The sequence below is a fragment of the Rattus rattus genome, chromosome 11 (assembly GCF_011064425.1).
Source record: "Rattus rattus isolate New Zealand chromosome 11, Rrattus_CSIRO_v1, whole genome shotgun sequence".
NCBI classification, from domain to species: domain Eukaryota; kingdom Metazoa; phylum Chordata; class Mammalia; order Rodentia; family Muridae; genus Rattus; species Rattus rattus.
This window is the reverse complement of record NC_046164.1, coordinates 17,510,773-17,533,382: the sequence shown is the minus strand read 5'-3', so window position 1 is coordinate 17,533,382 and position 22,610 is coordinate 17,510,773. Positions and strand designations below refer to the sequence as shown.

Genomic DNA, 22,610 nt, shown 5'->3' with positions numbered 1-22,610 from the left:
GAAGACCTGTGCTTCACAGACAGTGATACACAAAGGCAAATGTGCGGACGGAGCTCTGCAATCTGATATGACTCAACCTTGGAAACTTACTGCAACTGTTGGCAGCTCACATGACTCACTTCGGTAGTTCAGACCTTGTCTAGGAGTGATCAAAGTTCATTTGGTTAGGGGTTTTTTTGGTGTGCGGATGGCTTTTTCCACTTTGTTGTGGATTGATTGTCTTTCAAAATACCCGGTATTCTTTTCCTCAGTTTTGAATCTCAGAATGTGGGACTTGTGTGGACCATGCAATCTCTGCTCACACACAGAGAAACCTTATGCTCGCTTATGTAGTATGTATCACTCACTACCTGTAAAATGCCATAAAATCTGTTTTTATTAATATCTTACTGTGAAATGCTTTGTTTCCATGTCAAAATTAGAAAAATATCATTTGTGTCTCTTTAAAATCAAATAAAAATGAACTCTAACTCTTGATAAGTTAATGATGTTCTAGAATGTGCCTTAAAAACTGCAAACACTGAGAGAACAGTTATCTCCTCTGACCCTGTGGGCACTTGCCCAGGTGACTAGGTTTTCTCAGCACGGACTTCTCTGCTACTTAGTAATGGTCTCTATCTAGAAGCTTCAAGCTCTGAAATTAGGTCACTTGTTTGATTCACAAAATAAATTTAGCATACAGAGGCTTAGTTTCTAGAGTAAACGATGGTGAGTTCTACAACACTGACATAGACTTAACTGTATGGAGTCATGTGGAGCTTTGGAATATGCCGTCTCTGCAGAGTCTTTCTGTTCGGAATGTTAGGGCCAGTCTTACTGTGGAATACTCACAGCTGCTGTTAGCTTTTGGTGTTGAGTTTTCACTGTCATTAGTTAGAAACTCTGCTGCTTCCTGTCAAAGCCTAAACTCATCAGACTACGAACACAACAGCTTCCTGTTTTGTTATTAACTATACAGCATTTTATGCCTTATTCTTTGCTGGTGATAAATCTTACCACCCTCATTTGCTAATTGCTAATTGGTTGGGGTTTCCGTGCTTACAGAAAAAGCCTAAGTTCTGGTCTCTCTGTTATTAGTGCAGGGCTAGGGTTTTACTGGTTTTTAAAGTTGTGGTAAGTGTCTCTCTAGTGTCTTAAGTGTTCTTTGTGTACATTCTTCATGTTCTTACTTCTACTCTGTTTCTTAATGCATAACATGATGAAGTAGTCTACATCAGGTAAGGAACAGTGCCCTTTATCCCCTGTGAGTGTTTCTGTCTGTCTGATTGCTAATGTTTGCATCCAATGTGTAAAAGGGTGGCATGAATGTAGTCAGGACCTGTCCAGAATTCTACCAGCTTTTTAATGTAGTTTGTGTCTTACTGAATCAGAATGCTGAATTATTCAAAACTGATTTTAATATCATCCCTGTAGTCCAAGGACTAAAGATAAAGATAAAATATATGTTCAGCAACCAATATCCCATGTTTTTCTGGAATGCTCACTTAAATATAAAACTCCAACATCAGACATAGCTATATTCTCAGCCATGCACAAGGTCCTAGGTTCAGTACCCAATAATATGAATAAATGAAGCTTTTTGGTTTTGGTTGAGATAGGGTTTCACTCTATCACTCAGGCTGGGATTACAGGCCTGTGCCCCCTGCATTAGCTGGTAAGTGGGTGTTGTTTGTTGTTTTATAAGGTGGTTTGCATGTGAGCAGTACTTTTCCTGCTTTTATCACTGTCAAGGATCAACTTGCAAGTCAGTTTTGAAGCCTGTTTGAGTATGTGGGAGTTTTTATATTTCTATTTTACATGGATGACTGTTTGCCTGCATATATGCATGTACTTTATGCCCTTGCCTTATGCCCATGGAGGCCAAAAGAGGGTGCTGTATCCCCTGAAACAGAAGTCATAAGGGATTGTAAGCCACCATGTGGGTGCTTGAGAACCAAACCCAGGACCTCTTCAGGAACAGCAAGTGTTCTTAACCACTGAGCCATCTCTGCAGCCCCCTCTACTTCATTTCTTGAGACAGGGTCTTTAATGGAGCTCCCAAGAATCCTTCTGTCTCCACCCTTTCCTTGTGATAGAGCTATAGGTGCATTCCTTCCACCACGTCAGCTTTTGACTGGTTCTGTGATGTAAGCTGAGCTCTCGCACCTGTGTAGCGAGCACTGCCCCATCTCCACAGGCTCCAGGGATGTGTCTTTAGTAGACACATGCTACGCCTGTTGCCGTGGTACCTATATGACTTTCAACAGCTGAGAAGAGGAGGGAGGAAGACCAGTTTATGTCATCCTCAGCTGCAGGCACTAGTCAGTTAGTGGACCACCCTGGTAAACCTGAAGGCCAACCATTTTCCAGGCAGTGCCAAGGGTATGAACTCTTACCACCTTTCTGGCTCTTAGCTTAAACATGGAAGTCAAAGTTCTTAAGAATGCTGACCCTTGTACTGGACTTTATGCCTCTTGATACACATCTTGAAGAACTGACCGGGCACCTATGAGAACTGTGTGCTCAGATGTATTGTGGTTCTTTAAACCGTGTGCATGCATGCATGCGTGTATGTGCATGTACGTGTGTATCAGGCAGGGGAGGGTGTAGGATCAAAGTTTCCCAGCAGGAGGATTGTTTAAGAAGATCTTGGTGCATTTCTAAATGAGGCACCACTCAACCGTCAGAAGATGAGGAGGCTAAGAAGCATGGAGATGTACTAGCGGTGAGAAGCAGGCTGTACGGTCGTGTGCGTAATGACCAGTAAGGTTAGACTTCTCTCAAAAGATTTGATGAATGTCAATGTTTGTCACAGGGTTAGAGACCATGGAATTTCTTTGTTTTCTATCTCGTCTTTGGTTAATATGATATTTATATAATAAATTTATAATAAAACTAAATAATATTACATAAAATATACATAATATTATAATAAATAATATAGGCAATGTTGGCAGTTACCTGGCAGCATGTCCTCACAAGAATGAAATGCCTGTAAGTATGCATATCTGTAGGTGTGGTTGTGAGTATACATATCTGTAGGTGTGTAGTTGTGAGTATACATATCTATAGGTGTGTAGTTGTGAGTATACATATCTATAGGTGTGTAGTTGTGAGTATACATATCTGTAGGTGTGTAGTGAGTATGCATATCTGTAGGTGTGCATTGTAAGTATGCATATCTGTAGGTGTGTAGTTGTGAGTATGCATATCTGTAGGTGTGTAGTGAGTATGCATATCTGTAGGTGTGTAGTTGTGAGTATACATATCTGTAGGTGTGTAGTGAGTATGCATATCTGTAGGTGTGTAGTTGTGAGTATACATATCTGTAGGTATGTAGTTGTGGGTATACATATCTGTAGGTGTGTAGTGAGTATGCATATCTGTAGGTGTGTAGTTGTGAGTATGCATATCTATAGGTGTGTAGTTGTGAGTATACATATCTGTAGGTGTGTAGTTGTAAGTATACATATTTATAGGTGTGTAGTGAGTATACATATCTGTAGGTGTGTAGTTGTAAGTATACATATCTATAGGTGTGTAGTTGAGAGTATGCATATCTGTACATATATAGTTGTGAGTATACATATCTGTAGGTGTGTAGTTGTACGCATACGTATCTGTAGGTATGTATTGTAAGTATACATATCTGTAGGTGTGCATTGTAAATATACATATCTATAGGTGTGTAGGTGTGAGTATGCGTATCTGTACATATGTAGTTGTGAGTATGCATATCTGTAGGCATGTATTGTAAGTAGGTGTGCATTGTAAGTATACATATCTGTAGGTGTGTAGGTGTCTGTCCTGTGTTGTTTTTGTCCTGCATCTCTTAGAGGCTAACTTTACATCTCTGGTAGTATTTGACTGTTTTAGTTTTAAGACTGAGGAGTAAGCATAGTTCAAGCCAGACAGGTCTCAGCAAGGGGCAAGTGGACATAAGCTCTCACCCCAACCAAGAAGCAACCTAAAATTGACACCCACTTGCAAAGAAAAATTCCTTGTCTTCACTGGAGTCTCACTGGATATATTGACCACACGTAAGGGTAGCCGCATGCCTAGCAGCAGAGGTCAACACAGAACGACGGCAATGCTGTCTTTGTCTCACTCGCTTTGTTTGGGCTGGTTTTGTCTCACTGGTCTTTTGCTTGTTTATTATGGTTTCTGATTTTGTGTTTTTATAGTGGGTGTGTGTGTGTGTGTGTGTGTGGTGTGTGTGGTGTGTGTGGTGTGTATGTTTGGTGTATGTGTCTGTGTGTGCATGAGTGATGTGTGTGTGTGTGTGTGTGTAATGTGTATGTTTGGTGTGTGTGTGTGTGAGTGGTTTGTGTGTGTGTGTGTTTGGTGTATGTGTGTGTTTTGTGTTTTTGTGTGTGTGTGTGTGTGTGTGTGTTGTGTGTGTGTGTGTGTGTGTGTGGTGTGTGTGTGTGTGTGTGTGTGTGTGTGTGTGTGTGTGTGTGTGTGTGTGTGTGTGTTTGGTGTGTGTGTGTGTGGGGTGTGTGTGTGTGGTTGTGTGTGTATGTGTGTGTGTTTGGTGTGTAGTGTGTGTGTGTGTGTGTATGTGTGTGTGTGGTGTGTGTGTGTGTGTGTGTGTGTGTGTGTGTGTGTGTGTGTGTGTCTTATGCTTTCTCTCTCCTCATTCTGGTCTGCTTTTTGTTTGCCTGTTTTCTAGAGAAAGAAGAGATGGAGCTGGGTGGATAGGAAGGATCTGAGAGAAGCTGGGGGAGAGGAAACCATGATCAGAAGATATTTTTCGAAAAAATTATTTTCAATTGAAAAAGACTGAGGAGTAAAACCAGTAGGAAGTTGAGTTGGCCATGTTGACCTTAATCATCTTTGTAGGATAATCTACCCGAGACTGTTCTCTTGCAGTGTCTCAAGACTCTATAAAAGGCTCTTAATTATAATGTGAGTCACAATTCCTCTATTTCCATAGCAAATCTCTCTCATTCTTTCTCTCTCCTCTCTCCTTCCTCCCCAGCTTCTTAGTGACTCGCAGAAGTACTTCACAGCACATTGGGAACTTTAAAACATATATCATCTGGGTTCACCTAGGAGTTTCACAATTAAGGAATTTTTGTTGTTTGGTATCATAAGGATTCTTGTTTATATCTTTCCAGGAATTAATAAAGGCAGTGAGCCTTAAAATAGTTTGCTTAAAATATGTGTACTTTTCAAGACATACAGAGCCAGATGTCGTGATTCAGCTTCTAAATCTCAGTATTTGAGTGGTTAAGGCAGGAAGATCACAAGTTCAAGACTATCTGAGAAACATAGTCAATAGTTTTCATCGATTATTTTTATTTCGTGATTGACCCAGAAGATTATCTGGTAAGACCAGAAGCACAGAGGGAACACATTGCTGGAGCAGCAGTGTTTAACTTTAGATGTGCATCATCTAAAGCATGGGAGAGGGGATGGATTGGCTCACAACAGCCTGCATGTGCCCTGCAGGACAGGGTTCCCTGGGCAGTTGGCCAACACCAGGCAGGCAGGCATTGTCTGGACAGTTTTAAAAGTCCTGACAGTTCTCATTGACTCAGCACACTGGCTTTGAACAGAGGTCTGCCACAGAGGCATGAATTTTCTTGCATTCTTCTGTCACTCAGTATTAAGCCCAAGGCTTTTTATGCAGTAGGCTAGCATCCTCTCTCCTTGTGGAGTAGACCAGAGTCCTCCCTCCTTGTGCAGTAGACCAGAGTCCTCCCTCCTTGTACAGTAGACCAGAGTCCTCCATCCTTGTGGAGTAGACCAAGTCCTCCCTCCTTGTGCAGTATACCAGAGTCCTCCCTCCTTGTGGAGTAGGCCAGAGTCCTCCCTCCTTGTGCAGTAGACCAGAGTCCTCCCTCCTTGTGCAGTAGACCAGAGTCCTCCCTCCTTGTGCAGTAGACCAGAGTCCTCCATCCTTGTGCAGTAGGCCAGTGTCCTCCATCCTTGTGGAGTAGACCAGAGTCCTCCATCCTTGTGGAGTAGACCAGTGTCCTCCATCCTTGTGCAGTAGACCAGAGTCCTCCCTCCTTGTGCAGTAGACCAGAGTCCTCCCTCCTTGTGCAGTAGACCAGAGTCCTCCATCCTTGTGCAGTAGGCCAGAGTCCTCCATCCTTGTGCAGTAGACCAGAGTCCTCCCTCCTTGTGCAGTAGACCAGAGTCCTCCCTCCTTGTGCAGTAGACCAGAGTCCTCCATCCTTGTGCAGTAGACCTCCCTCCTTGTGCAGAGTCCTCCCTCCTTGTGCAGTAGACCAGAGTCCTCCATCCTTGTGCAGTAGGCCAGAGTCCTCCCTCCTTGTGGAGTAGACCAGAGTCCTCCATCCCTGTGCAGTAGACCAGAGTCCTCCCTCCTTGTGGAGTAGACCAGAGTCCTCCCTCCTTGTGCAGTAGGCCAGAGTCCTCCATCCTTGTGCAGTAGACCAGAGTCCTCCATCCTTGTGCAGTAGACCAGAGTCCTCCCTCCTTGTGGAGTAGACCAGAGTCCTCCCTCCTTGTGCAGTAGGCCAGAGTCCTCCATCCTTGTGCAGTAGACCAGAGAGACCAGAGTCCTCCATCCTTGTGCAGTAGACCAGAGTCCTCCCTCCTTGTGCAGTAGACCAGAGTCCTCCCTCCTTGTGCAGTAGACCAGAGTCCTCCATCCTTGGGGAGTAGACCAGAGTCCTCCCTCCTTGTGGAGTAGACCAGAGTCCTCCCTCCTTGTGCAGTAGACCAGAGTCCTCCCTCCTTGTGCAGTAGACCAGAGTCCTCCCTCCTTGTGCAGTAGACCAGAGTCCTCCATCCTTGTGCAGTAGACCAGAGTCCTCCATCCTTGTGCAGTAGACCAGAGTCCTCCATCCTTGTGCAGTAGGCCAGAGTCCTCCAGTGCAGTAGGCCAGAGTCCTCCCTCCTTGTGGAGTAGACCAGAGTCCTCCCTCCTTGTGCAGACCAGAGTCCTCCATCCTTGTGCAGTAGGCCAGAGTCCTCCATCCTTGTGCAGTAGACCAGAGTCCTCCCTCCTTGTGCAGTAGACCAGAGTCCTCCATCCTTGTGCAGTAGACCAGAGTCCTCCATCCTTGTGGAGTAGACCAGAGTCCTCCCTCCTTGTGCAGTAGACCAGAGTCCTCCATCCTTGTGCAGTAGACCAGAGTCCTCCATCCTTGTGCAGTAGACCAGAGTCCTCCCTCCTTGTGCAGTAGACCAGAGTCCTCCATCCTTGTGCAGTAGACCAGAGTCCTCCCTCCTTGTGCAGTAGACCAGAGTCCCTCCTTGTGCAGTAGACCAGAGTCCTCCCTCCTTGTGCAGTAGACCAGAGTCCTCCATCCTTGTGCAGTAGGCCAGAGTCCTCCCTCCTTGTGCAGTAGACCAGAGTCCTCCCTCCTTGTGCAGTAGACCAGAGTCCTCCCTCCTTGTGCAGTAGGCCAGAGTCCTCCATCCTTGTGCAGTAGACCAGAGTCCTCCATCCTTGTGCAGTAGACCAGAGTCCTCCATCCTTGTGCAGTAGGCCAGAGTCCTCCATCCTTGTGCAGTAGGCCAGAGTCCTCCCTCCTTGTGCAGTAGGCCAGAGTCCTCCATCCTTGTGCAGTAGACCAGAGTCCTCCATCCTTGTGCAGTAGGCCAGAGTCCTCCATCCTTGTGCAGTAGGCCAGAGTCCTCCATCCTTGTGCAGTAGACCAGAGTCCTCCATCCTTGTGGAGTAGACCAGAGTCCTCCCTCCTTGTGCAGTAGACCAGAGTCCTCCATCCTTGTGCAGTAGGCCAGAGTCCTCCCTCCTTGTGGAGTAGACCAGAGTCCTCCCTCCTTGTGGAGTAGACCAGAGTCCTCCATCCTTGTGCAGTAGGCCAGAGTCCTCCATCCTTGTGCAGTAGACCAGAGTCCTCCCTCCTTGTGCAGTAGACCAGAGTCCTCCATCCTTGTGGAGTAGACCAGAGTCCTCCATCCTTGTGCAGTAGACCAGAGTCCTCCCTCCTTGTGCAGTAGGCCAGTGTCCTCCATCCTTGTGCAGTAGGCCAGAGTTCCCCCTCTTCTCCAGATCTCAGCAGCCATTCTCACAACCTCAGTATCTCATACTTAGGAGGAAAAGATTCCAGGATTTCTGTCCATTAAATGGAAGAGGTCTTTTTTTCCCCAATTAACTCCCGAAAGTCTGGTAATTAGGATTACAAACACTGTGTTTACAGCAGAAAGCCAAGATCTCTAATGGTGCAAAAGGCCTACCATCGGCCTTCTACACAAGCCCCTGGATACGATGAAGACTTCCAGTGATTCGCCCATATGTAGCCCTTTTGAAGTCATGCTCAGTTCCCTGAGATTCCCTGCCCAGGTGCTCACTGACAGTCCCACACAGGCCTTCCTCACCACAATCCAGCGTTCCCATTCCTTAGTCCAAGACAAAGATAAGGAGCGGCTTCAGTCATACGTCATCTCTTACCTTTCTTTGTTTCTTTATACAACCAAAAATTTTCTCTGCTTTGTTGTATCAGTGGCTCTCAAAGAGGCTTTAGCCATCATCCTCAATGTGGAGAAACAGAGTCTTCAAGCTGTAGTTAATTTTCTGTAGTTGCACCATCTGATAAAGGCTACAATGTGTTCATTATGGTAGCTTTCTTAGAGCAAAGGAAAACCACAGCTTTCCAAACAGTTCTTCTACCCCTCCTGGTAACAGCAGGAAGAAGGAAGACACGTGTCCCATAGTATTTCCTCAGAAGGATCTGGGGAAGAAAAGAGAAAGGAAGAGATTAACTGACTGAAAACAGCACTCGGGGCTGTAAATCAAGTGTTGCAATATGGTGATGGGATGTTGCATCAGAGCATGGCGGTTGTCGTAAAGCTCTGGGCCTCACGACCCAGTTTCTTACACGATTCACTACTTTTGCTGAAGATCCAGTGCTTAGTTTAGCGTCCCTCAGCTGTGCCAAGGGACCACATGCTACTCTGGTTTCACTGTCCCCCAGTATAATTTCTTCTCTTGTGGTAGGGCAGGGACATTTCTTTGTAGCTGAAGGAACGCCTGAGCCAGATAATGGCCTGACTGAACAGAGCATCCCTTGTTCCAGTTGTTACATGCGAGCAAGGAACTGCTAAAGTGTCTTCACTTCTTCCTGGAAGTCTTGTCAGGAAAGTTAGGAGGCAGCGCAGCAGGGTTTGATGGCTTTTCTCTCAGAGCCGTTAGTTTTGAAAGCGTTTGTAACATTTCCTGTCTGTTTCGCATTGCCTTTATCTCAAGATTTGAAAGATAGTCACTCGGAGCTCGTCACTGAGAACAGGGATAGTGGTGGTAGAGTGGAGAATGCAGGGATACGAAGTGCATCTTAGCACCCTTTAATGCTCAGCCTCCGTGGTAGCCAGTTAACCATTTTTTGCTGTTCTTAATTCCACGTTTTTTATAGGGGGCATAGACACAGTATACAGGACAAATGAAAGTCAAAATTGACTTTATATTTTCAGCCTAAGTTTCCGAGGGCAAGATGTTGATGCCCGTGGTCGAGGGGAGCGTGCAGCTTTGATGGGCTCTGGAAAGTGCTGCTTATGGAGGGCGTAGTTGAAGGTTAGCAGAGCTAACAGTTTCCCAGCACAAGTGCAGGCGGCCTTTTACCTTCTTCAACTCATTATGTGAGACATAGAGAGAGATGGAAATCTCTAGAGAGAGAACAGAGGTGTGGTTGCCAAATCAAAAAAAAAGAAAGAGAGAGAGAAAGAGAGAAAGAGAGAGAGAAAAGAAAAGGGAAAATCTTAGTCCTTTTGAGAGAAGTCAGGCATTCCAGAGAGAGAGGAGGCAGAGGTGACACACAGGGCGGGCATATGTGCCCTGGATTTGAGGTGAGGTTAGTATGTGGTGGCCTGTGGAGTTGGAGCATGTATTCAAGCTGGCCTCAAACTTGTTATGTAGTTGAGAACAACATTAAATTTGTGATGCCCCTGCCTCCTTCTCCAGTGCTGAGACTGCGGGGGCTCATCAGCAAGCCTGGTTTATGCCCTGTGGGGGAGAGCACATAGATTGTATGCTCTAGTGAACCTCCCAACCAACTGATCTACCTCATCAGTTCCAAGACTCAGAAATTTAGTGAGTTCTGATTCATTTTTCTCATTTACAGACTAAGGTGACATGCTTTCAAGATGCAGAGTTTATAGTGCAGAGTACTGTCTCTAAGTTCCTGCCGTCTAGGAACACAGCTAATATTTGCAGATAAATTGATAGGCTGTCTGTGATTTTCCTCAGAATAATCTGGGAATAAGTGGTATAATTTATAATGCAGCCAGACTGTCTGTGATGTGTGGAAATCAGGGGATGCATGGAGTTCATATTATCCTTAGCACAATAAAGGTTTTTTTTTTTTTTTTTTTTTTTTTTTTTTTTTTTTTTGGGAGAGCTGGGGACCCGAACCCAGGGCCTTGTGCTTCCTAGAAACACAATAAAGTTTTAATTGAAATTAAAACTATTAGCTCTGAAATCTCGTCAGGTTTCTCACAAGTTTATTTTCTAATCTATAGAATAAGAATAATAAAATCTAGTAATAGGACTTAGAGTCCATCAGAATGAGTTACGTCCCATTACATATTTCTATAAGTGAAAAAAGATCAAGGCTTTGTCTTCCTTGAATCTAAATTACCTGCTTTTTCATGGAACAGTCGTGTGCCTTGGTTTTGAGTACATCCAATAACCTGGATTTTGTTCCCACAGCTCAGATGCCTAAAAGGCCAGCGGGACTTCTCCAGCCGACCTCCTTTTGATGGGATCCACATTGTCAGCCATCTAATAGGAGACGATGAGTCATTCCACTCGTCTGATGAAGATTTTATAGATAGTTCCTTACAGGAAAGTGCCATTGGTTTTCCTTTGCACAGAAAATCTGGCCCAGTGTCTCTGAATCCTGCTTTGGCAGATGGCAGTGAGAGCGAAGCAGAAGATGGTGTGCTGGGAACTCAGGAGAGTGACCCTGAGGCTCCAGAGAAGCAGATCCCACAGAGGGAGTCCTACTCAACTACCGTGTGACCGACCGACCGTCACTGTGACAGCTGGAGTCCTGAGGGCAGCGGTGTTACACGAGAAGAGCCGGAGCCATCCCTTGTCCTGTACACATAAGTCTGTTTCACAGTCTTCTCTGACTGTCTTTGCCAAATGCTCACTGAATTTCCATTGCCACAGTAGGCTGAAGTATGTAATTGGTAAATGGGGCTCTAACAGTATTACCGAGTATAAATGTTTCCTATTTAGAAAATACTGCTATGTCTAAATGTGAGAACTGTTTAAACATTGAGGACTGTGGGAAATTGGGTTCTTTTTAAACAAAACTGCTCTTGTGCAGTGGTTTATGCTCCCTGAACAAACTGTACATTTGTGTTCATTAATGTGCTTCCAAGTCAGCTGCCTTTACCCATCTGACCAGAACTTAGATGTGATTCAACCTGTGTTTGAGGATATCTCTCTCTTCACTAAAATTCAGTTGTTTGTGGCAATTAGAGACTGTCACACAACACTTTTTCTCTGTATAATTTCTAAACACAAAGTAATTGTTCTGAAAGTTTTTTGTTTTAGTTTCTAAGTTTTATGTGTATTATACTTCTCTCTGTTAGTCAGAATAGTAGCAGGTTAACTACAGATATAGTATTTGTACATATTTATAAATCTGTATCACCCAGCATCCTCTTACAGGAGTAGCAAACATTGACAAGGACTTCCTTCAGCGTTCTAACAAGACTTCTGTAAATAACAGGTGAAAAGAAAACTAAATACAAATCAGACACTACCGGCTTAGCAGCTCTAGTAACTTGCTAGCAGATTCATAACTGATTGCCGCTCAAACACTACTGGTGAAGTCCTTTCCTCCGTCTTTAATTAATAAACTTGTCATGGTTAAAGAGGCTATAGCACACACTATTTCATGCTAATCTATTTAATATAATTTAGCACTAGAATAAGGTCCAAGATGCACAGCAAATATATCTGAAAAAAATGTTGTGAGTCTTCTATTTAAATTCTTTAGTTTCTAACGGACAGGTAAAGCCATAAAAACCCTTTACTCTTAGTCGTTTCCTTGTGTTCAGACTTTTTCTCTAGAAAGCCGAATGCCTGTTAGTTGTGAGTTGAGAAAGGACACTCAACCTGTGGGAAGGCTGCAGGCCAGTGTTGACTGGATGTCTCCACACTCTTGTTGGCAGCCTAGGAAAGGAAGAGCCATAGTGGGAAATAGAATTTAGTACATTTACGGAGTTGCATTCGCACACAGAATGTTGTTATATGTAGAGAAAAATGTTTTACAGAATGGAGTAGAAGAAACAAAAAAGTTGTCATTCTAAAACTGTGATGCCTTACGCTGCATTGAGCTAGGCTTTCCCAGCAAGACTGCCCCAGCTCCTCTCTTACTTGGCAGACAAGATTGGAACCGTGCCGTCTGTGTCCAGAGCACCCACTAAATTCTAGTATTTAATTTACCTGTGATCACAAGCTAGTTATTTAAGGTATTAATTCAAATCTCTTTCCAGGCTTTTCTAAAGGCCTAGCTAATGAGTTTTTCAGTTCCCTGCTCTCTGGCAATAAAGTAAGGTTTATTTAAATCTGTTTCCTGAGAGTCTTCTGTAGAGGTGGGCATTCATGAGCATCATAGTCAGGGCTCTGGTGAGAGTGGATCCTGCTCCCAGTGTTGACAACACTGCTGGGGTCTAGTCCTTTAGGGTTCTCCAGGCAGTCCTGAACTGTTAGTCCAGGGAGTTGTCGATAGCCCAGTGAAGTGAAACGACTTGTAGCCCTGTTGTTTATCAAGATCCACATCAGGAAACCTGAATGGGGCCAGCAGAACAGCTCACAAGTTAGGATGCTTACCTCTGAATGCCCACGACCCTGTCTCCAGTTCCAGCACCACCAAAAACAAACAAGCTCAGAGAACTTCCTGAGCTCTTTCTGGTTTGAAGTAGGTGTGAAATAACCGTGGTAATTCAACTTGAATTCATTGACGCTGTTGTGGTCTGTACAGTCGAAAGCTTGAAGCAGCATCTATTCAAGGTTCTTTGAGTCAAGTCAGGTGCAGGGACTATGCCTTCATCTCCTCCTTCTCTGGAAGCTGAGGCAGGAGGATTGCTTGAGTACAAGACCAGCCTGGGTAACAGTAAGATTTTGCCTCAAAAAAAAAAAAATTTTGAATTTACATACACCTGAGAGATGTGAAGTCCTTCTGGCCATTAGGGTCCTGCAGGACACTTTGCTCTGATCTGACTCTGTCTCATTCAAACTAATGTTAAGGGTCTGTTTAGGACTGCGAGGTGTTGGACTGTGCTCTAATGATGAGCTTTACTTCATCTGATATCTTTGTGTCTTTCTAATGGTATCTGTTCTAAAACTTGAAGAATGTTCTAGGGAGTAAATGGGCGGACGACGGACCATAGAAAACCCTGCTCTCTTGGGATATCGACTTTCCGCCCCAGGTGACACACTAAAGGAGAGGCTGCAAGCCCAGACCTTAGGATCCAGAAAGCACTTTAACAAACTTTCTTTTCAGTACTGGGGATGGAACCCAGGGCCTTACACAGTGGGCAAGCTCTCTACTACTGTGCCACACCCAGATCTGACTTCTTCACAATCAGTGCATACATTTTCTTTATGGAGAACGAGGCCAAAGAGTTTGTTTTTTTCAACTTCTACTCTGGTTTCTTGTTGTTTGAAGTTTTTGTTTTGGTTTGTTTTTATTTCGTTTGGCCAGTTGGCGGCCAGTCAGTCTTTGCTGGTTGATGGAAACATCATATTCCAGCTAACTGTCTGTCTGTGTTGAAAACAAGAGAAGAAGCCTTTTCTAGCCCTGAGCACAGTGCAGCTTGTGAATTTCCAGGCAGTGCCTTTGATTGGAAATGATGTCACTGCTTTTGAAGTACATTGTCCCTGGCTTCGTAAGAAGTCACTTGGTTCCGTGTTCACCATGCATAATGCTCTGTAATTTCAATTTTAGAGGCTAAGGATGTCAATTATGTTTCGGTAAGCTCTTCATGGTCAGCATGGTCACTGCACAACACCAAGACATTGCTGGCTAGCGTATGCAGAGTCAGTAACTCACTCACTAAAGCAGTGAGTTTCAGCGTGAAAGTTACTGCTGCTCTAGATGAGCAAGCAATTTTTAATTAATTTCTTATTAATTCTGAAATTAATTAAAATTTCTTATTGACAATAGAGTAGGTAGATGCTATTTAAAATCCAACTTTTTACATTACACCCATGGACCTACATACCTCTTCCTTCCAGAGAAGAGGTGGCACGGTAATACATTGGACATGCAAAGTTATAAATGTATCTCATTGTACTGTTGGGTTTTCTTAATTGTAACACTGTATAACCTAAAATGTTTACTTGTGCCTTTGCTTTAAATAATTAAAGTTTCTCATTTTGCAAGATTTTATTTCCTTAAATTATTATTAACTTTTAGAGTGACGGGGCACCAGAGTCCTATTGATGGACATAGACGATTGGTTCTGGTGAGGGTAGTGCTCCTCAATGGGGATGTCCCGTCCACCTGCTCCACACAGAGTGGCAAACCGTCTGTGGCACGCAGTTGGTATCCAGAAGATGTTTTCCGTTTTGTAGACATCCAAATGTCTAGATTTGTTTCCTTCTGAAACCATTATCAGTGGCATATTTTTATCACGAATACAGTTTAGGTGATTAAAGGCATTATCAGTGAGTTCAGTAATACGCTCAGATGTGTGTGCTTTAGGTGTCACATGAAAGCTACTGGGGATGAGCTTCGTAACGTCTTTGAGGTCCGCAGCCTTATTGCAGTGTCGATTTAGTGAGTTCAGAAGAAGGGGGTGTGCTTGTGAGATATCACAAGACATTTGCGAGAGGTATGCATCATCCAGGTTTCTCTACCTTGGAACGTTTGTTTGGATTCCTATCTTTGTTGCAGGACATCCTGCATGCTGTACGATGTTTGTGGTATCCACGGCCTCAACCCACAGATGCCACTAGCACACATGCCTTCCATTGAGGCAGAGTATCTCCAGGTGTGGATCTCCAGGTGTGGATCTCCAGGTGTGGGGCAAGAAGAAAGCCTTTAGTGAAGTTTGTAGTGAATGGGTGCTGTTGACTGGGCACAAACTTGTCAAGGACCCATGAGAAAAGGACAGAACTTCTCCGTCCTCTGTAGTGTGAGCTCAGATAAATGGCAGAGTCATCCTCCAGTGAGATCCAAGTGTGGATGTTGATAGTGCATAGAGAAAATGTCCACCCTAGCTCTCTCCCCTTGGATGAGATGGATGGCCCCAGATGGCTTTCCTGCAGAGACTGCTCCTCCCAGATTAGCTAAGCCTGTTCTCTTGATCCATCATTATATCCTAGCCCCTGCCTTCTTTATGTCCATGTAGTAACCACACCTTGTTCGGCTGTATGCAACAATTCTACCTCTCGGCTCCACTGTATAGAATACACGTGTGAGATTCCTGGTGCTGAAGTTTCTCCATCAGAGAGCCCGGTCCCTCTGGCTCCAGATTTCCTGTGTTTGTCTTTTCCATCATTCCCTCACCAGTCAGGTCTGTCCTTGGAGCCATGCAAAGGATGTGGCATCCAGGATCAGTCACAAGGAGGAGAGGATAGAAGTGACTCCATGGTTGAGAAACACTTAGAAATTTAGAAGCGTAGGAAGAAAGTCACTAGAGTTAAATATAAGAATATACCATACTTCTTGAAGACACAGGAAAAATCGTGATCAATTTGTAGTAGTCAGTCGAAGAGGGGAAAACGTGAATGTTAGTAGGTACCGTTTCACATCCATTAGGGTGGCTATCCAAAAAGAAAAGTAGTTCTGGAGACACATACCTGCCTCAGTTCTGTTCTCAGGGTTCTGAGGCAGAAGGATTCCTCCACCAAGAAATTTGGGACAAACCTTGGTAACCTCACCAAACTATATCTTGAAAAGGAAGAAAGAAAAAATAAAAATTTGGCAGTGGTGTAGAAAAGTTGGGGTCTATGGAGTCACTGCTGAAACTACTGTGGAGAACAGTGCTTTTGAAAAAGAGTTTAACGGGGCTGGAGAGATGGCTTGGCGGTTAAGAGCACTGACTTCTCTTCCATAGGTCCTGAGTTCAGTTCCCAGAACCCACATGGTTGCTCACAACCATCTGTAATGGGATCTGATGCCCTCTTCTGGTGTGTCTGAGGACAGCTACAGTATACTCATAAACATAAAATAAAGAAATAGAAATAATTCTTAAAAAAAAAAAAGACAAGTGTTTAACAGAATCACTAAGTAGCCCAGCAGTTCTAGACAAATACTTGGAGCAGGACTCGGTACTTACACCCCAGTGTCCACAGCAGTAACTCCTGTCCATCAACAGCTGGATGGAGGTTGGGTACGCGTGATGTATGCCTACAAGGGACCTGAACCTATAAAAAGTGAAGTTCTGATGGATTATACAGCAAGAGAGGAACCTTGAAAACATATTGTAGTGTTTTCAGTAGTAGCCAGAAGGATCCGGTCCCCTTAGAGTAGACCTTTTACCAGGAGATGGGATAGCCCAAGAGATTATGTAGTAACTACAAATCTGCTATTTGGTATGTCAAGAAAGTTCCAGAAGTGGGTAATCCTGATTGGTGCAGCCATGAATGTGCCTGTTGGGGTAGGGTGTGGAATGCCCCACTCTCCAGGCTTATGTGTTTGAACACTTGGTCCCCAGTTTTGATAGCTGGGCACACCATTTCCTAAAACAGTAAATGATACTGTTTTAGGAAATGGTGTGCCCAGTATGAAGTGAGGCCTTGCTGGAGGGACTTTGAGGATAATGGCTGCCGTCCTATCTAGCCAGAGATCTCTGCTTCCTGACCCACCAAAATGTGAAGGAGTGACCAGCACATACATGCTTCCGCTGCTGCAGTGGACTGACATTTAGACTACTTCCCTTGAGTGGTAGCTTCTTTGAGGGTATTTTGGTCACAGAAATGTTTAAGTAATAAATACAGGAAGGCAGCAGCACTAAGCAGTGAGGTTCTGAGATGACGATCCGGTGACTTCTAGGCCTTTGGGACTTGTTTACAGGAGGCGGTTGGAGCTGCAGGATGTAGTGTGGTAAGCAGAGCCTCATGGGCCATGATGGGAGCACATAGGGCCAGCATACAAATCAAAAGGTGGACAGGAAAGGGTAGGTAGGCTCAAGAGGCTTCCCAGGGGAGCAAGGACTTAGGCATGGAGCTAGAGGCCATTCGTGTGACAGGCTAGCAGGGCCACATTCTACCGTGCCCTGCATCAGTGAAGCTGAACTGGAGTTAATGGCTGAATTGTTGTATGGGGAAATTTCAAGGCACCGAGTTTAGGAAGTGGTGTGGCTTTTGCTCACTCCTTTTAGCCAGATCGAGGCAGGGAGGCGGGAGCAGACAAATGCAAAAAGTATGGTTTTATCAGGAAAGGAACATGACCCCAGTAGCAGACAAGGCAACTGTGGGCAAAGAGACTTGGCACTGGGACAGTGGAAACCATGCCTTGGGGACAAGGCTTCACCAGTGGAAGGTTTGAAGGTACAATAATATATAAACCCATTTTTTTAAACTTCAATTTAGAGTGTCTGAGAAGACAGCCTCCAAAGAACTCTGCTCCAAAATGGCCACTGAGAGAAATCTGTTGCCTACTTCTGTCACACAGGTTCTTAAAAGCCACTGCAATTAAGGCCCAGGGTGGCCAGGCACTGTCTCAGACTTGAAGCAGAGCTTGGCATCATACACATGGAGCTGGTTTTATAGGGATGCTGGTTGAAAGAGTGACGGGGTAATGAAGGTTGTGTCTCAGTTCCCCAGAAGAAGCGGGGTGGTATGTAGTGGAGTCGAAGATGAAGGACGAGTTTCAGTGAAGACACCAGGAGGGTGGAGATGCCCAGGGAGGCTGCATACACCAAATGCAGCCAGCTCAAGAGTGAGGCCAATGTACTTCAGGCCATAGGACTGGGCAGAGGGTTCTTCCAAGCTCTAGAACCCACATGGTGCCACCACGAATCACAGGTGCTAGACACAGGCTCAGAATTTGCTCTTTAGAGTCCTGGCTCTTGCTTTGTTAAATCTTCCCTCTGTTTTGGATAGGCAATATACCCACCCTTGTGTACTGGAAGTCTGTAATTTGTTAACAGTAGCTCACTAGACAGACTGTCCCAAGGGCTCAGAAGAGACTTTGGATTTTGAATCATGTTGGCATTGGTAAAGGTACTTTTTTACCAAGAAGGAGTGGCACACACCTGTAATTTAAGTAGAGGCAAGAGGACAGCTGCAATTTCAAGGCCAGCCTGGTTTATGTGGTAAGTCTCGGGTCAGCCAAGGCTATGTAGGGAAGCCTTGACTTAGGGGGGGAAAGAAACAAACACACCCTGCAGAGATCTTTACAGTTCAATGTATTTTGCTTTAAGAGATTACCTTTGGAGGCCAGTTGGATATGAAAATGTACCCATGGGGTCATGTGTTTGAATACTTTGTCCCCAGCTGGTGGTGGTGACTCTAGCCACCTGCCTTCACTACCATGGGCTTCTCACATATTGAGCCAAAAATCATCCACTCCTCCCCTTGAAGTTCACCTAACCACAACAAAAGTAACTAATGGGATACTTAAATTATTAGTTTAAAAAAACACTAGGTGTGCTTAGAATTTAAAGTCAGCTTATAAATGAAAGACATTTAGAAGGAAAAATAAAACCTGAGGTTATAAAATTTACACATTCATGAAATTTTAAAAGTTATTAGACAAGCCAGGCATAACAGCACATGAGTGATCACAGCACTCTGGATGTGACGTCACACTCAGCTACATGGAGAGGTTTTTGCAGCCGCGGTGACAAGAGACCTTGCCTCAACAACAGTGACAGTTTGGCATAAAAATTAGGCAGTAACCTGGTGCTTAGGTTTGTATTGGTTGAATCTGGACAAAATTTAGAAAAAAATGGCCTGTGCACATGTGTGTGCATGCATGTATGTGCAGTGTGTATGTGTGTGTGTGTGTGTGTGTGTATGCGTGCGTGCAGGTATGTCTGTATGTGTGTGCCTCTATGTGCATATGTCTACATGTGCATTCATGTGTGTGCATGTGTGTGTACATACATGTACACATGGAGGACATATAGTATTCTTTTCTTAGGACGCCATTTTTCAATGAATCTGGGGCTCACTATTGTCTTTATCTGCCAGATCACAGAAGAAAAATCTGTGGCCCCTCCAGGGCCTTCCATTCTAACCTGTCTCCTGCCAGATTCTATAAAGCTGGCTCCTACCTCCTTCAGGGCCCTGTGTTGGCATCACCTTCAGGAAGCCCTTTCTGGGCCTTTCCTCAGCTTTTCCATTTTTGTATTTATTGGAAGGACAGTGCCCACAACCCACAGTACCAGTGTGGAGGTCAGAGGGCAACCTTCAGGAACTGGTCATCACCTATTTTCTGGGTCCCAGGATTTGAACTCGGTCCTCAGGCTTAGCAGCAAGTGCCTTATCCCACTGAACCACGTCATTGGCCCTCAGCTTTACTTTCTCTATAACGCTGTTTGACCTATGTGTTTTTACTCTGTTTATTTATTGATTCTAGAGACATTCAAATGCAAATAATGTTCCAACCATTCCTAAGATTTACACATGAAGGAAGAAATACTTGAATAGTTAATCTTAGTTCCTAGGAAAATGAAATACTAGTTCTATTTAGTTATAGAGAATAATTCTTTCAGTGAAATAGAAAACCCAGAATTTTGAGTGTCACTGTAATGCATGGTGTTTTCTATAACCTTGGATTTTTCCACCTGACCACTTTGTTCCCAGAAACAACAACTCTAAGACTTTATTATTATTGAATAAATGCCCAGGCCAAAAGCCTTGGGTCATTTCCTGACTAGCTCATAACTTAGTCATCTTATTATTCTATCCTAAGGTCTGACACATGGCCGGTTATCTGGTCCTCAGTTTCATGCGACCGTCTTCTTCTGTGTCTCGAGCAAACTCCCCATGCCTGACTCAAACTTAACATCTTTTCTCTGTTGGAACCCCCACCTCCGTATTTCCTGCCTAAGCTGATAGGCCAACAGCATTTTATTGACAGGTGATGCTTCCATACAGTAAAAGAGATTCTTTTCATACCTCTGGGCTGTGTGATCACTGGATGGTGCCCAGGCCACTGCAGAGATTAAGTTCACAGGACGTCAGAGATTGCATCTGGGCTGGGTTGTAACTCAGGTGGTACAGTTCTCACCTAGTGTGTTATGAAGTCCTGGGCCCCATCCTTCATGTTCTAAATGAGAATGACTTCCTTAGGCTCATCTATCTGAATGCATGCTTCCAAGTTGGAACTGTTTGGTAAGGACTAGGAGGTGTGGCCTTCCTGGAGGAGATGTGTCACTGGGGGAGGGCTCTGAGGTTTCAAAAGCCCTCACCATTCACAAGTAGCTCTCTTCTTCTCTCTGCTTTGTACCTGTGGATCAGGTGTAAGCTCTAGGGTGCTGCAGCACAGTACCTGCCTGTCTGCTGCAATGCTCCCCACCATGGCGGTCAGGCACTCACCTCCTAAAACCATGAGCCCCCAAACTAAATGCCTGCTTTGACGAGTTGCCTTGGTCTTGGTGTTTTGTCATGGCAAAAGAAAAGTAACCAAGATACAATCCCACCATGTCATAAACCAAACGCGGTAGTACAGATCTGGACTCTCAGCACTTGGAAGGAGGAGGAGGAGGAGGAGGAGGGAAAGGAGGGGGAGGAGGAAGAGGATGAGGAGAAAGAGGAGTAGGAGGAGGAGGAGGAAGAGGATGAGGAAGAAGAGGAGTAGGAGAAGGAGGAGGAGGAGGAAGAGGAGGAGGAGGAGGGGGAGAATCACAAGTTCAAGGCCATCCTCTGCTACACAGCAAGTTCAAGACCAGCCTAGGCCACATGAGAATGTCTCAAAAAGCAACAAAACACCCAGCACCTAGAGGTGGGGGGACCTCTTCAGGAATGTATCCCAGGTGCAGCTAAGCATTGTCTTCGTTCCCTCGATGCTGATACCACCTAGTGGGGTCTGTGTTAGAATTATATCTTAATCCATTGTATACCGAGGGAGGAGTTGGGTTTAGAAAGCCTTCTGCATGTCCCTCAAAAAGGAAGCTGCTACTGTGCGGACAACGGCCCTCACCCCATGCTGCCAAGGATAGCTGCTGCTTCAGAGGCATCCTCATTAAGGGGAGAATGGAAAGGTGCTGGCTGACTTGAAAGATGTCTCTCTGATTTGTTTTACAGGAAGTGCGTTCTGTACACATGAGAGACTCTGGGTGGAGAGGCATTGTGGCGGTTGACATGCACCTGGGAGAGGCTAACTGCCCCCGCTTCTACCACAGCTCTGCATGGCACGCTGGGGCAGGCAGCCGGCCAACCACTGTGCCTGGAGCCTCATCTCTTCCAGAAGAGGTTATCTGGGCTCTGCGTATCCTCTGCTCTCAGCTGTGGTGTTCCTTCCCGGGGCTTTCTGTAGTCAGCCTCCAGGTACACTTACAGCCTACCCTAGCCAGACTGGGAAGAAAGGATTTAATTCCCATTGACCTCTGTTTTATCTTCCTGGAAATCCAGTCCTTGTTCCAGTTAGTGGAGCATGGGGTTAGACCAACCACACTGTTAAGAGTTTTGGCCTGTAGGCATAGCTGGTACAGTACTTGCCCAGAATGCACAAAACCCTGAGTTTGATCACCACCACCAATAAACTAGGCACGGTACACATCTGTAACTCCAGCACCTGGGAGGTAGAGGCAGAAGGATAAGAAGTTCAGGGCCATCCTTGGCTACACATTGAGCTTGAGACCAGCCTGGACTACATGAGACCCTTTTTTCAAAAACAACAAGTGAGCAGATGTGCTGAGGGTCCCCTGGAAGAGCAGCTAATACTCTTCCATGCAGACAGAGCCTGTCTCCAGACGCTCAGCTGCTTCCTGTCCGTCTCCAGAGCTCTGGCCCTGCCGGCGGATGCTTCATGAAGAAGGAGTGAGGCAGTGGTCAGCTCGTGTGTCTCAGCTGGCTTATGTGTATGTGTGCTCCCGCTGGGGCGTATGCACACCACAAGCATGCAGGTGCACACAGAAGCCAGAGACCACTGGCACCCTTGGACCTGGAGTTGCAAATGGCTGAGAACTGCCCAGCATGAGCGCTGGGAATTAACCAGGTCCTCTGTGAGAGCAGCCACTGAGCTAGCTCACGAGGTCTTTGGGGCTCATCTATGTTGTAGCACATGCCCACTGCTTCTCCCCTGCCCCATTATTCCAGTGTGTGCATATTGAATTCAGTTTACCCGCTCGTAAATTCACAGACGATTTGTTATCACGTCTTTGCTACGGTAGACGGTGTTAATGCAGTTACCATACACACTTTCTATCAGGGCGTAGATTTTCAGTTCAGTGTGTCCCTAGAGGTAGAATCAATGGGTCACACATAGCCCTGTGTTTAACAATGCCAAGACATCTCAAAGCTAATTCCAGTGATGGCAATGCTTCACAATCCTACAATCCCTAGCTCTCGTCAACATTGGCCACCTTGGATGTCCTGTGGGGGCTTCTAAGAGTGAATTTGCTTTGCCCTGTGGCTGATGGTGCTGAACACACGTCCATGGGCTTACCAGCCCTTTGTGTCTCTCTTTGGAAAATGTGTACTTTTGCCCACTTTGAACTATGTCGTTTTTGTTGGTTTATTTTTTGTTTCTTGACTGTTTTTTAGCTCTGGTTTTTTT

At 45.0% G+C, this 22,610-nt stretch overlaps 1 protein-coding gene across 7 annotated transcripts in view; it reads left to right on the top strand.

The window, feature by feature from the left end:
• Evi5 (ecotropic viral integration site 5) overlaps positions 1–14,319 on the top strand; it is a 157,703-nt gene extending 143,384 nt beyond the window's left edge. For 3 of the 7 annotated variants that reach the window (XM_032917013.1, XM_032917015.1, XM_032917014.1), the window contains one exon: positions 10,625–10,727. The gene's annotated coding sequence lies outside the window, so the exon portion shown is untranslated. Of the gene's footprint in view, positions 1–1,204; positions 1,218–2,648; positions 2,748–10,624 lie in introns of all 7 variants that reach the window. The other 4 variants (XR_004389481.1, XM_032917011.1, XM_032917012.1 and 1 more) reach the window with 4 other exon arrangements.
• The last annotated feature ends 8,291 nt before the right edge of the window (positions 14,320–22,610 follow it).